This window comes from Melanotaenia boesemani, chromosome 17, assembly GCF_017639745.1.
Source record: "Melanotaenia boesemani isolate fMelBoe1 chromosome 17, fMelBoe1.pri, whole genome shotgun sequence".
NCBI classification, from domain to species: domain Eukaryota; kingdom Metazoa; phylum Chordata; class Actinopteri; order Atheriniformes; family Melanotaeniidae; genus Melanotaenia; species Melanotaenia boesemani.
The window spans coordinates 7,157,437-7,170,067 of record NC_055698.1 but is presented as its reverse complement, the minus strand read 5'-3'; the positions used below and the strand labels follow the sequence as shown (position 1 = coordinate 7,170,067).

General features: G+C 40.2%; 1 protein-coding gene across 1 annotated transcript in view; it reads right to left on the bottom strand.

Annotated features, from left to right (window-relative positions):
- hpca (hippocalcin) overlaps positions 1 to 11,543 on the bottom strand; it is a 49,849-nt gene extending 38,306 nt beyond the window's left edge. The window contains exon 1 of the mRNA XM_041967237.1: positions 10,981 to 11,543. The gene's annotated coding sequence lies outside the window, so the exon portion shown is untranslated. The remainder of the gene's footprint in view (positions 1 to 10,980) is intronic.
- Between the last annotated feature and the right edge of the window lie 1,088 nt (positions 11,544 to 12,631).

The window sequence follows — 12,631 nt, the reverse complement described above, 5'->3', positions numbered from 1 at the left end:
TGAAAACACATTACACAGTATTTTACATTATACAAACCTTTAAGCAATATGTTTCCTGATACAGGTTATACAGTATTATATATGTGATCAATTTTATTTTGTTAGATTTAGAAGACAAGGAAATTTTTGGAGAAATTTTCCTATTGGGAACTAATTTAGACAACTGAGTTCATATCAAACATAGGATATGAACTAGAGGATTTTACTAAATGGCACACTATAGAGAACTCAGAGCGAACAGAGTTGAATAGCGATGGGGCTAAATTTTAATGAGACTTTTTACATGTTTACACATAATTGTTTGTCAAAAAATATGGCGGAAAGGAGTCGTAAGAACTATCCAACAATACAAAACCCAGTTTCATCATTGCTGGTTTTGAACTAGATCCAATTTGACCTTGACCTGGTTGGACAACTTTGAGAATGAGGATTTGGGGCGGGGGGGTTGTGGAAGAATGGCAAGACAATTTTCATATGTCCAACTGCTTCACCCTGATGTTCAAGAGCAGAAGCTTTCCTGTCAGTCCTGTCAAAAAACATAGCATTCCAACTTTTTTATCTTTTTTTGACATTTGCTTTTTTTCAAACTGCATAAAAAGCTATTTCAAAAAAACAATTTCCCTACCATGAAAAATGAAGCTTTAAATTCTTTTTAAAAAGCCATGTGGACACATTCCACACACAAAAGAAAACATGATGATCTAACAAGAAGAGTTGCTGCTAAAAGCTTGTAGCCTGATATCAGATAGAACTGATACATCAGTTTATTTGACATTTTATAAAAACAATTACAATAAAATGGATTAAATTTGGATTTTAATTATCTTTAAATTAAATAGATTATAACTAAATTGCGGTCAATTTAACATTATCTTTAAAAGCCACTTTGCCATGTTAAAAAGTTGGTTTGCACAATATTAGAAGAAACACGTCATTTGCAATATCATGGTTGAATATTGCAAAGTCAGTATAGCTTATGACATATAAATAAATATGTAAATATGGTGCTAGTCTGAGGTGTATTAATAAGGGCTGAGTTACACGTCTGCACATGTGCGCAGAGGCAGAACTTTCTTAAATTGGAATACAGCCCTCATTACAACACTGAAGTTTGTCCTAAAATCTTTTGGAAGATAACATCATGATGTTAACATCATGAGAACCATCTCAAAGGCACAAATATTAACGGATTTGAGAGAAAATATTCAGGAAAAATCAAACACTAAAAGAGACGACTGATTATTCTAATGAATTTTCTTTAAATATGGATGCACATCTGATGCACAAACTGCAGCAACTCAGAACAGCCTTCATGACTATACCAAAACATGAAGTAGCACAGCAGTGCAAGGAATTAGTAAATCAAACATTGTGTGTTCTCCGTAGAAATGATTGAGAAAACTAATTAGAGGGATTTTTTAAATAAAATTCATCTAAAGACCCAACACAACCAGTCAGCTTGTTGTATCCTAGAAGAACTGTTTTATCTTCTTTTCAGGTTTTAGTCCTAAATTTGAAGCAAACCAGCTGAAGCCAGAGTCTTTCTGGTTGTACTAAAGGCAACTTATCCAACAAACAAACATGTTCAGACCGTAAGATATTCTGTTGGCAACTATTACATCTAAAAAAAACTTTTTCGCTAGACATTTTTTGTACTTTGATTGTACACTTACTGGCCATTTAATAAAGTACACCTGTCCAACTGCTGGTTAACAAAGATGGAACATAGTGCATCCCGACTGCAGACAAAAAACCTGGACATTCATTAAGGATCGATGAATAAAATAAAATTTAGGACCTTCATACATGATCAGAACACTGCTGCACAGCTTTATTTATTTATTTATGGTAAAGACACAGGTCAGAACATGACACAGCACATTTATTCAAAATGTTCAGTTGTAGTTGTAGAAAATCTTCTCTTCAATGGACACTGAGCTGAACTGTATCATGCTGCATGTTTTCTGCACAGCAGTTTGTCCTTTAGTGTAGAACACACATCTACACTCACCATCCACCTTATTAGGTCCACTTGTTCTTTGCTAGTTAACACAAATATCTCATCAGCCAATCACATGGCAGCAACTCAATACATTTAGTCATGTAGACATGGTCAAGATGGCATGATGAAGTTCAATCTGAGCATCAAAAGGAGGAAGCTGATAAAGAGAAAATATCCAGTGAGCAGCAGTTGTCTGGACCAAAATGTCTTTTTGATGTCAGAGGTCAGAGGAGGATGGGAAGACTGCCTGGAGTTGGGATCTGGAGGAAAGGGAGATTCCCATCCTGTATGTGCAGCCGATTAATCTGCAGCACCTGAGTGATGCTGTCATGTTGATGTGGAGCAAAACCTTTGAGGAATGTTTCCAACACCTTGTTGAATACATTTTCATTTTTTTTCTTTTAGACTTTTATCTTTAACTTTGAGATAAATAAAGTATATTTAATTTAATTTAATTAAAATTACTTTAATTTGTCATTTGAATCTACACTATGAAGGATTAAGGCTGTTCTGAAAGCAAAGGAGACTTCAGCCCAGTGGCGGTTATAACAAAAAGATAGAGCATTTCTATCTGTGGACGATCAGAGATTGACTCCATAAAAGCAGTGAAGAGTGATGCCTGTTAACGCAGGAAATGACTAGTTTTATATGGTGACTGCAGGGTCAGTGGCACCACTTATCCCTCAGCACTCAGATAATAAACAAAAACTGTGAAGAAAACACGACTTTACGCCTGTACTGAATAAATGAGACAAGTCCTTGTGTAGTAGCCAGAGAGTCATTTCAATTGGTCTCTGTTATACAGCTACAGCGACTTGTCAGACTCCATGAGCCAAACTCCAAGGCTGCTTTCATGTCTATGGTTTGTCAGTGATGAAAGGCAGGACTATTCTCCACTGTGCAGATCACAAAAAGAACATATTTCCCTCTAACAATCAAATCAGGTCATTATAGAAAATGCTATGAATATCACAGCAGAGATTTCTCTTCATTTCTTGTCTGATATCAGACAGAATTGATGAATTGTTGCACAGTGAATCCATCTTCATTGGAGAGAAAGTATTCAAATGTCTGAACCCTGTTAGCTTCCTCCAACTGCATATCTTACCTTTTAATGTTGGGTTTTAAAGTGGTTTATTTAATAGAGGCAGAAAAGGGCTGAACTGGGACACGTAATTCTGAGAAAGCAATTAAAACATTTTGCCATTTTAACCGGGCGGCTCCTCACTTCAATTAAATTCATAGCAGAGCCTGACTTGGACATCATCTCTACACCGCTCAGCTTTAATAATGAAGGGGGACACAATATTATTCCCTTTCAGTAACAGAGGCTGAATTTCTTAGTTCCAATTTCAGTGAAATTGGAAAGAATCTTGTTTTAATGGATACCTAAATTCAACGGAGAGGTGCAAATTAGGTCATTTTAAAGGTAACACTAACTTTTTCCCAAATAGTTGGACTAAGTTTTCCTGTAACTGGTACCAGTTGGCTAGCAGATATCTGTGGCTGACTAGTTGTTACCTATGCTGGAGAACACATTCAAACTACACCTTCATGCCCTAACAAGTCACTTTAAAAACAGACACATTTCACTGGTTATAATGAGGCATCTACCAATACAATACAGTAGGTTTATCAATAAAGTTATAGACTAAGGATTTAAGTTTAAATAACTTATTTATGCTCTCAACAGCTGCTTTAAACCTTTTAACACAGTTTAACACAAATTCTGAGCCTATCATCTGAACTTAGCAGCTGAAATGAAGACTCATCAGACCAGCAACTTTTCTCCATCTTCTATTGTCCGGTTTTGTTGAGTGTGTGTGAGTTGTAGCCTCAGTTTCCTGTTCTTAGCTGACAGGAGGCATCCGATGTGGTCTTCTGCGGCTGTAGCCCATCTACTTCAAGCTTGGAAATGTTGTGCATTCAGAGATGCTGTTCTGCATACCTTGCATACCTTGAATGGAACCAGTGGCTATTTGAGTTCCTGTTGCCTTTTTATCATCACCAACCAGTCTGCCCATTTTCCGCTGACCTCCGACATTCTCTATAAACCCTAGAGATGGTTGTAGGTGAAAATCCCAGTAGATCAGCAGTTTGTGAAATACTCAAACCAGCCCACCTGGTACCAACAACCATGCCACGTTCAACGCCACTTCAACGTTCTGCCTCCTTTTGATGCTCAGTTTGAACATTATGTCATCTTGACCTGTGTCTTTACATGTTTCTTTCTTGGAGTTATTCTTATGGTAGCTTTATAATGGTAACCAGGTAGCATGTGGAGACTGCGGCCATAAATAAAGCTGTGCAGCAGTGTTCTGATCATGCATGAAGGTCCTTATCTTTATTTTATTCGTCCATCCTTAATAAAGGTCGGGATGCACTATGTTGCATCTTTGTTAACCAGCAGTTGAACAGGAGTACTTTATTAAATGACTAGTGAGTGTAGGATGAAAGTATGGCAATGTTTAGTGAGGTTTAGTGTCTGCACTATGTTGCATTTTTCCCAAGGAACACCACAATTCTCTGGTTTATGCTTCTGTAATACCCTAGATTTGGTGCATTTTTTCCTAATTTTTAAACTTTATAATCAACACTTTCTGAGTTGAGGACGAATGAAGGCATTTTAAGGTGTCACTTTGGACTTTGAAATGGAAATTCATCACATAGGCAATAATGTTGCACATTAATTCATCTGGGGAAAAGATAAACCGGCATGAAAGAAGAGAAATGAAACAGAGATGAAGAGAAGATTTTTCTTTAAAAAGACCTTAAGGGTGTTTTGATCTGAAACGTGGCGAGAAATTCAACAACCCATTCTGATGATGTAATCCATGAAGCGCGTCTGGTCCAGCACTACTCACGCTGATCATCAACATGAGAGCAGCTGTGAATTAAACTCCATGTGAAAAGAGTAATGTGGCTAATATCTGGCCCTGACCCTCATCGATCACCCCACCTCCGCCCCACCCAAAGACGTCCCTGATGACTACTAAATGAGAGCAACAGCAAAGAAGCAGCATCATCATCAATTAGTCTGACTGGCATCTAATCAGTTTGTACAAATAAGCCGACAGAATTCAGGAAGTTATAATTAGGGTTACAAAAAACAAGAGAAAAAAAGCATGATTGTATAATAAGAGTGCAATGCTGTGACCGGAGAGGCCGGGAGCACATTTACAGTAATTGAACAGGCTCTACAGAGTAACTCTGCTCTTTTCACTCACGGCTCGGCAGAAAAAGCTTGCTGTGTGATTGCACCAGCAGCCCGAGAAATGACTCTGCAGTCATTACTGCTGCTTGTAAATGCATCCAAGCCAGCCGACGCCAGATCGATTTTGCTATTTCTGATTGGCTCTTCGTTATTAGCTGAGAGAGGCAGGCAAAGAGGCTGCCGGCGGGTGGACAAGAACAGAGCCTAATTGATGCTGTCACCGTTTGAATTTTTTAACCTAGAACATTTCATCTTGTCCTTTTCAATTTCATAATAACTACATAAATAAATAAGAAAGAAAGGCGCCACGTCCAGCTCTCTGTTTGTAATTTGCAGCCGAGGTTGAGACACAGCTGGTGGTGGTTGTTCTAAAAAATTTCTCGCATTCTGCTCAGGTGTAAGAGAGGGATGTAAATCTGAAAGGAACCCCAGGAGGGTTGAATGATCAGGGGGATATACTTCTTTTTACTTAGTTATTTATTTGTGCTTCTTGTAAGCATAAAGGGACTAACTCAATTCCTTTTTTATGTCTTGAGCCTTTGCAGATGGTCAGACGGGCAATGTGAAGATGAAAAAAGAAAGTAAAAGGGGTGTTGTTGTGGCGAAGGCGTAGATGCAACAATGAAGAGGGAGAAGTGGAGGGTAGATAGAGGAAGAAGGGCTAAGTCGCTCTGAGATATGATCTCAGCAGAGGTATGGGGGATACGTGTAGCAGGTGTGTGTGTGTTCTCCACCATGCCTTATCAGTAGAGAGGTGTTGGCCCTTTCATGCTGCAGAACACACAAACACACACACGCACACACACACACACACACACACACACACACACACACACACACACCCCTTAACCCCACCCGCTCCCCCGGCATCATTAGCCAAACCGCATGCCGAGCTCTGGGAGTAATTGGCTGCCCTTTCAGCCTCCTAATGGCTGGAGGAGAGGAAAAAGGAGGAGAGAAGAGGAGCCCAACCTGCAGGATTACTGTTGTTTGTTAGAATAAAAACTTTTATTACTCACTTTCATGTGATTTTTTGTGTTTTATAAATTCTGTGTTTAATTTAAACGTTAAAAAGTGAAATAACTTACTTGTGTTCTCCAATTACTGCTTTTGCCAAACAAAGTTGTGGTTATTGTTGTGTAAGGACGATGCCAGACATCATCCGAGTCCGAGTGCTTTTAGTTTAGAAACAAGTTCACTCATTAGATGCGTTAAATTTGAGCTAAGTAATGATATAGATCCTTACATGTTATCCAAGAATGATTTAAGCTTTGACTTGGTGAGATACTTGTCATTTAAATTCCCCACATCTTGAACTATCTGGTGCTTTAGACGAGCTTCGACAAGCGGATGAAAGGATGGAAAAGCTTGGAAGTCTAGCTTTTCCAGGTGTGTATGATTTAAAGCAGGTGGGATTAAGATCCTTCATGATAAATCCTGCATTATTTCTGCTTCTTTAAGTACACAGTTTGGTGTTTTCATTGCACAGTTTCTACGTATTTGGTACAAACAAACTGCGACAAGCTGTTTTACTCTATTATCGTAAAGATTCTTCAAAGGAGGCCAGTATATGTCGTCTTCACCATAAAGATTTCTAGGAGATCCTGGTGAATGAAGGTAAAGCATTAGCTCATGTTTAGCTAAACTCACGTGTTGTTGTTGGCTTCTTGCTTAGCAACTGCAATCTTGATAAGAAAACCAAGAAAGCTAGAAAGACTAGACGTTATCCAAGGAAAAGACTCAGAAGCCTCTTCTTCTCAACATCTTTTGAAACAATCTTCGACTCGTTCACCTCTTTATGACTTCATGAAGAAACCTGAGATACCCCAGATGAGTTTCATGATTTCAACAAATGGAAAATCCCAAAACAACACAAACATGAAGCTTTTTTCAGCAAGCGCGCACGCTCTGATCTGCAATGAGCTACATTGATCACCATTTCATTTTATGTATAACTTGCAGTGTCACAGGAACACAAGCAATCAGACCGATGCCTTATTATTTGGATTCACTTTAAGTGGAGCAGCAAAATTTCCCTAAAATAAAAAATCTGGACAATTGGGCTTCATTTCTTATTGTTTTTTAAAACAAGGCAACCTCAGTGTACCCATGAAAGAGAAAAAAGAAAGAAAACACACAGCATTGTCATGCTTATACACCCAGCAGCAACTCTAACAAGGACCAACCTCACCGCTCGCTCTGAGGGACACTCTAATCCAAGCACCACCTCGGACTGATGGGTAAAATTTTTAGTTTTCAGCGTTTTACTTTGAGCCGTCCACCTCCCACAGAGCAGCCGCTCTCTCAGCCTTATCACAGGCATCATCAGACTGGCTGTCTGACCGGGCAGGAGACGTCCCTCCACAGTGGGATCAGAGCAGATTATGGGGCCAGTGGCACACATGGGAAACAAACCTTCTATAAACGTACATGGGCCACATCCTACAACCATGTGTGACAACAGCCACATAGAGGAAATGTTTAGAAATTATAATGACGTGTCTCTAAGCTGCTAGACTGGATATAAAGGCCATGTCTACACAGAGGTGAGTTAAGATGTATGATTTGGTCATTTATTCCACATGGAACGGCTGTTTTGGGAAAATGATCATCATTGAAACCAATCCCAAAGTGAATAAATCTGAAAACACAACCCCTTTCATTTTTGTGTTTACAACCCATGTGCATTTTTCCTGAACCGATGACATCATAGCCCCACACCTCCCTTAACCTGCATGTGAAAAACACAGCCGATGGCTACATCTATGGAGGACTACAGTATTTGTTTTGTGTTCATGCTAAAAAAGCTACAATTTCTTCTTCATATGTCTGTTTACATCAAGTTCTTGTGCATGCTCTGTGTCTTATTTTCTGCTGCTGGTGTATTTCTGTAGCGGCCTGGTATATATGCTACAGTGTTTTCACTGGTTTTGTGTGGATGCACAAATTTCTTAGAACCAGTTCTGTTTACAAAACACTTTAAAAATTAATTTGCTTCTGTCTCCATGTGGCTATAGTCTAAGTCAGGCGTGTCCAGCTCCGGTCCTTGAGGGCCACAATTCTTCAGGCTTTCTATGTTTTCCTGCTCCAACACACCTGACTCAAATTAAATGGATAATTGAAAGGGAAACATTGAAAACCAGAAGGAGTGCGGCCCTTATAGAACCGAATTTGGACCCCCCTGGCTCAAGTTTTCATTTATACCCGTTTTCTTTTACATGACATAAACATTTTAAAGCTCAATAAACAGAATGGGGTACAGTCAGTGTTATATTTTGATATTTTAGTTGTTTTCTGGGATTTCATATAAAGTGACTTTATTAAATCAGCATGTGATTTGTTTCATTTCAGTCATTAGATACTGAATCATACTGACTCAGAAGTGTACCCTTGCAGAAGTTGCAATATCATTGAATTGTTGTCCATTGAATGGATGTAGTAGTATACAGTGATCAAACTAGTGATTTACACTCCTACCATTTACACCAGATGACTTTCTGTAGAATAAACATATGGTTAAAATATCAGCATTATCTGCATCTCTAGTCATGTAGCCATCCTCCCACCTCTTAGTCTGAAGCAGAAAGAAAAACAGCTAAACTATTATCAATATATCTGCCATTAAAAATTCACAGTTAGATGATCTAAAACATCGCTGGGTTTTACGCTGACTGTTTCAAGCCATGATGATGCAAAGATCGTCTTCAGCTTCATTCTTGTTCAAATCACTTAATAAAAGCTAATGCATTTTCCTCTGATGAGGAAGCGTCTCTCCATTAATGTCTACTAGGTAACATCATCAGGAATATAATGGCAATAATGACAGGAAAGTGTCTACTTTGTATTCACTAATTAAAATGTAACATAACTCTCATTGAGTACAAAAAGACAGTTTTCAATTTCCCCTCCATTACTGCTACAGACCACAAATCCACTTTACACAGAGCCTTTAACTTCAGCTTTTTGCTGTTTCTTGCAATGATTGATTGATTTCTTTTTCTTCAGTTCCCCCCAGAAAGGCCTCAGAGGTCCTGAGGCTCTTCTGAGCACAACAAAGTTTCTGAGCATCAGTAACACTGAAAGGTTGTGCTTGTCTCTGGAAGAAAGAGCCTCGGCCTGCGTCCACGTGACCAGACAGAAACCTTAATTCAAAGTGACTTTCTCACTGCATACATGCAATCGGGGCCTCTTGTCAAGAATTTCGACAACATCATGTGACCAAGGTCACCCACATGAGAGGAGCTGCACTGAGTCTTATTAATGTGACAGCCTGAAGTATTGAACACAGAGATGAGCGGAAACTGTCTCCATTCATTCTTGTTTCTGCAAGCAAACATCAACATTAAAACCCACCTCAGCTACGGTATCTCTCATCTGCCAGGTGCTTAATGCCTCGGTGTTAAAACCTCTTCTCATGTGTACTATACAAGCAGGAGGAGTGTGTGAGGCTTATGAGTCTAAGTGACACACAGAGCAGTGCTCCAGTACACATTTATCCTCTTATATAACAACTAGACTAGCATAAGCACACGCAGGCTAAATGCTGCCTTGACCCAACACAACACACGAGTACATCATCAGTTTGTTTGGGGCTGTTCGTCCACATTCTCGTGAACCCGGGGTCAGTAACACTACACTATTGCCTTCTTTCCTCCCCTTCCTTTTCATCATCACCTGAACAACAATGACAACCTATGACCCTGTGATTGTTTTTCCTTATTCCCAACCAGATGACTTTTCTGTAGAAATTCCAATTTCCAGAGCCTGACTGCAACTTGTTTAATCTGCGAGGATTAGGACTGTACAGAAGGCGTGCAACAGCTGGGACTGGGTGGCATTTAGGAAAGAAGGCGTAGAAGCGAATATATCATGCAGTGAGCGTAGCAGAGTCAGGCACAAGCAGAAGTCCTGAGCATCTCGGCTGAGAGAAGATAATTTAAGATGGCATGCCATGTGCCCCTGAGGGCCACAGAGGCCCCTGCCTTGTATTTAATTTGCTTAGTTCCCAACGATACCGCCATCAGTGAGAGAAGCTCCACTCTCATTATCTCCAATAAGGATAAAATGGTGTGTTAATGGATGCGGAGAGAAGGGATACAAGTGGGTGAGGGGTATCTGTGTAAACCCCTGGCTGCTTTGTGAGCTGACTGGCTGTTAGTAACATATTACAAAGCAGTGAGAGAGCCTCAAGGAAGAAAACACTCTGAACACTAAAGAGGCAACCCACACTCAATATTTGATGCCTCATTTTACAATATTTTCATGCATATATAATAAAAACTCTTTAAAAAGCTTTTAAACATATTTAAAGTGACTGGTTTAGAAATACAGCAGAAAATAATCGTTTTGTGAGCCAGGCAACCCACTTCAAGTCTGCACCAGAGGAGAAAAGGTGGAATAACCAGAGCGGCACCGCGTCCCACGTTAAGATCATTCATAAAAAATGGCAGGCCTGCACTACTCTAACGCTATTGGCTGTGCAAATATGGTTTTTCCTCCACCTTTTTATGGTTGCCAAACTGTCCTGAGAGCTGCAGAAAAATTGCAAAGCACACGTGGTGATGTGGTGAAATAAATAAAGAGGATGCAGGAGAATGTTTCGGTGGCTTTTTGTCACCACACAGCTGGAGAACACAGTTCCCCGCGGGTAAACAAAAGCCTCGCGCTTCCAGAGTCCTATTTTAAGGAAGCATTAAGGAAAACTATTATATATCTTTTATAAAAGGAGAAGAAACATCTGGGGGTGTAAATGTTTTCCCCTTACCCGTTGTGGAGATGGGGAAGCGGAGAGTATCCCTGCTGCCGGTGGAGATGCAGTGATGCTCGGCTCGCTCTGGACGCCTTCCCCCCCTTCGGAGCTCCGGCTGAATAACCTTGCTGGAGAGAGATCGAGATCTCTCTCTCTCTTTTTGTTTTTTTCTTTTGGCTAGGGTGCTGTTTCTTTCAGCACACTCACACGCTTCCAACACTTCGCCGGCTGGCTGCGTAACTAAGCTAAGGTGGCCCTGAGCTACAACAACCAAACCCTGCAAACCATGTTACCGTGCAGGCTGAGGCAGCCGTGGCGGTACTGCTGGTATTGCGGCTCGGTCTTCCTCCAGAGGCAGGGACGGGACAGCAGCGGAGGGCTGTGTGTGTTTAAGTGATGAGCGCTGGTGGAGTGGATTTAAATGGGGGGATGGTGTCGTTTGGATTACGTGGTAGGGGTTTAATTAGATAGCGCTGCGCCTATTGGCACCGACGATGCGCACAGCCCTCCTCCTCTTTCTCCTCCTCGCTTGCCTTTCTCCTTCTCTGGCAGTGAAAGGGATGGATGTGTAGCGGCGAAAGTCACAACACAGAATGATGGCGCACCACGCTGTGTGTAATGTTTACTGCGTTTCGTTTTTGTTATAGTGTCTGGAGATGAGTTAAACATTAAGCTGCCAAACTGTGATGTATGTAATGTTCCCGTATGTTCCTGGGAGATAAAATATTGTACAGTTATCTCAACAGCAGCCCATCATTTTTGTTTATTAACCGATAAAGCGACAAAATACCTTTAAAAAAGAGAGATTTATTATTGAAAAAAAAAGCTGAACAGCTACAAATTGTAAAATAATTCTTGATTGTATTAATGCATCAGTAGTACTTCCACCTCTCTGGACCTACCAGACATACAGTAACTATGTATGAAGTCCTTGTCACTAATAGGCCACAATATCTGTCAAATGTAAGATTTAATGCCTAAAAACACCATATACACTCACTGGCCACTTTATAAAGTCCACCTTGCCAATACCTGATGGACCCCTTTTGCCTTAAGAACTGCCTAAATTCTTCATCAACAAGGTGTTGGAAACAGTCCTCAGAAATTTTGCTCCATGATAGCATCACAGAATTGCTGCAGATTTATCAGCTTTACATCCATGATGAGAATCTCCCGTTCCACCACACACCACTCAGATTGAGATCTGGTGATTGTGGAGGACATTGAAGTACAGTGAATTCATTATGTCCATAAAAAGCAGTTGGAGATGATCTGAGCTTTGTGACATGGTGCATTATCCTGCTGGAAGTGGCCATCAGAAGATGCTACACTGGTCATGAAGGGATGGACATGATCGGCAACAATACTCAGGTAGACGTTTAAATGAGGTACTATGGGGACAAAAGTCTGAACTACAAGTCAGGATGGATCCATGCTTTCATGTTTCCACCAAATTCTGACCCTACCATCTGAATGTTGCAGCTGAAATCAATGTCTTCTCTTTCCTGGTACCTTGGAACATTTGGATCTAAAGAATGATTTTCAACATTTATTTATATAATTTCAGGAAATAAAAGGGAGGCTAATAATGGGTCTGTAACTTGCCAGCACTCCTGGAGCATAATAGTTGTATGTATGAAGATGATAAGATCCAATCATGGAAGTG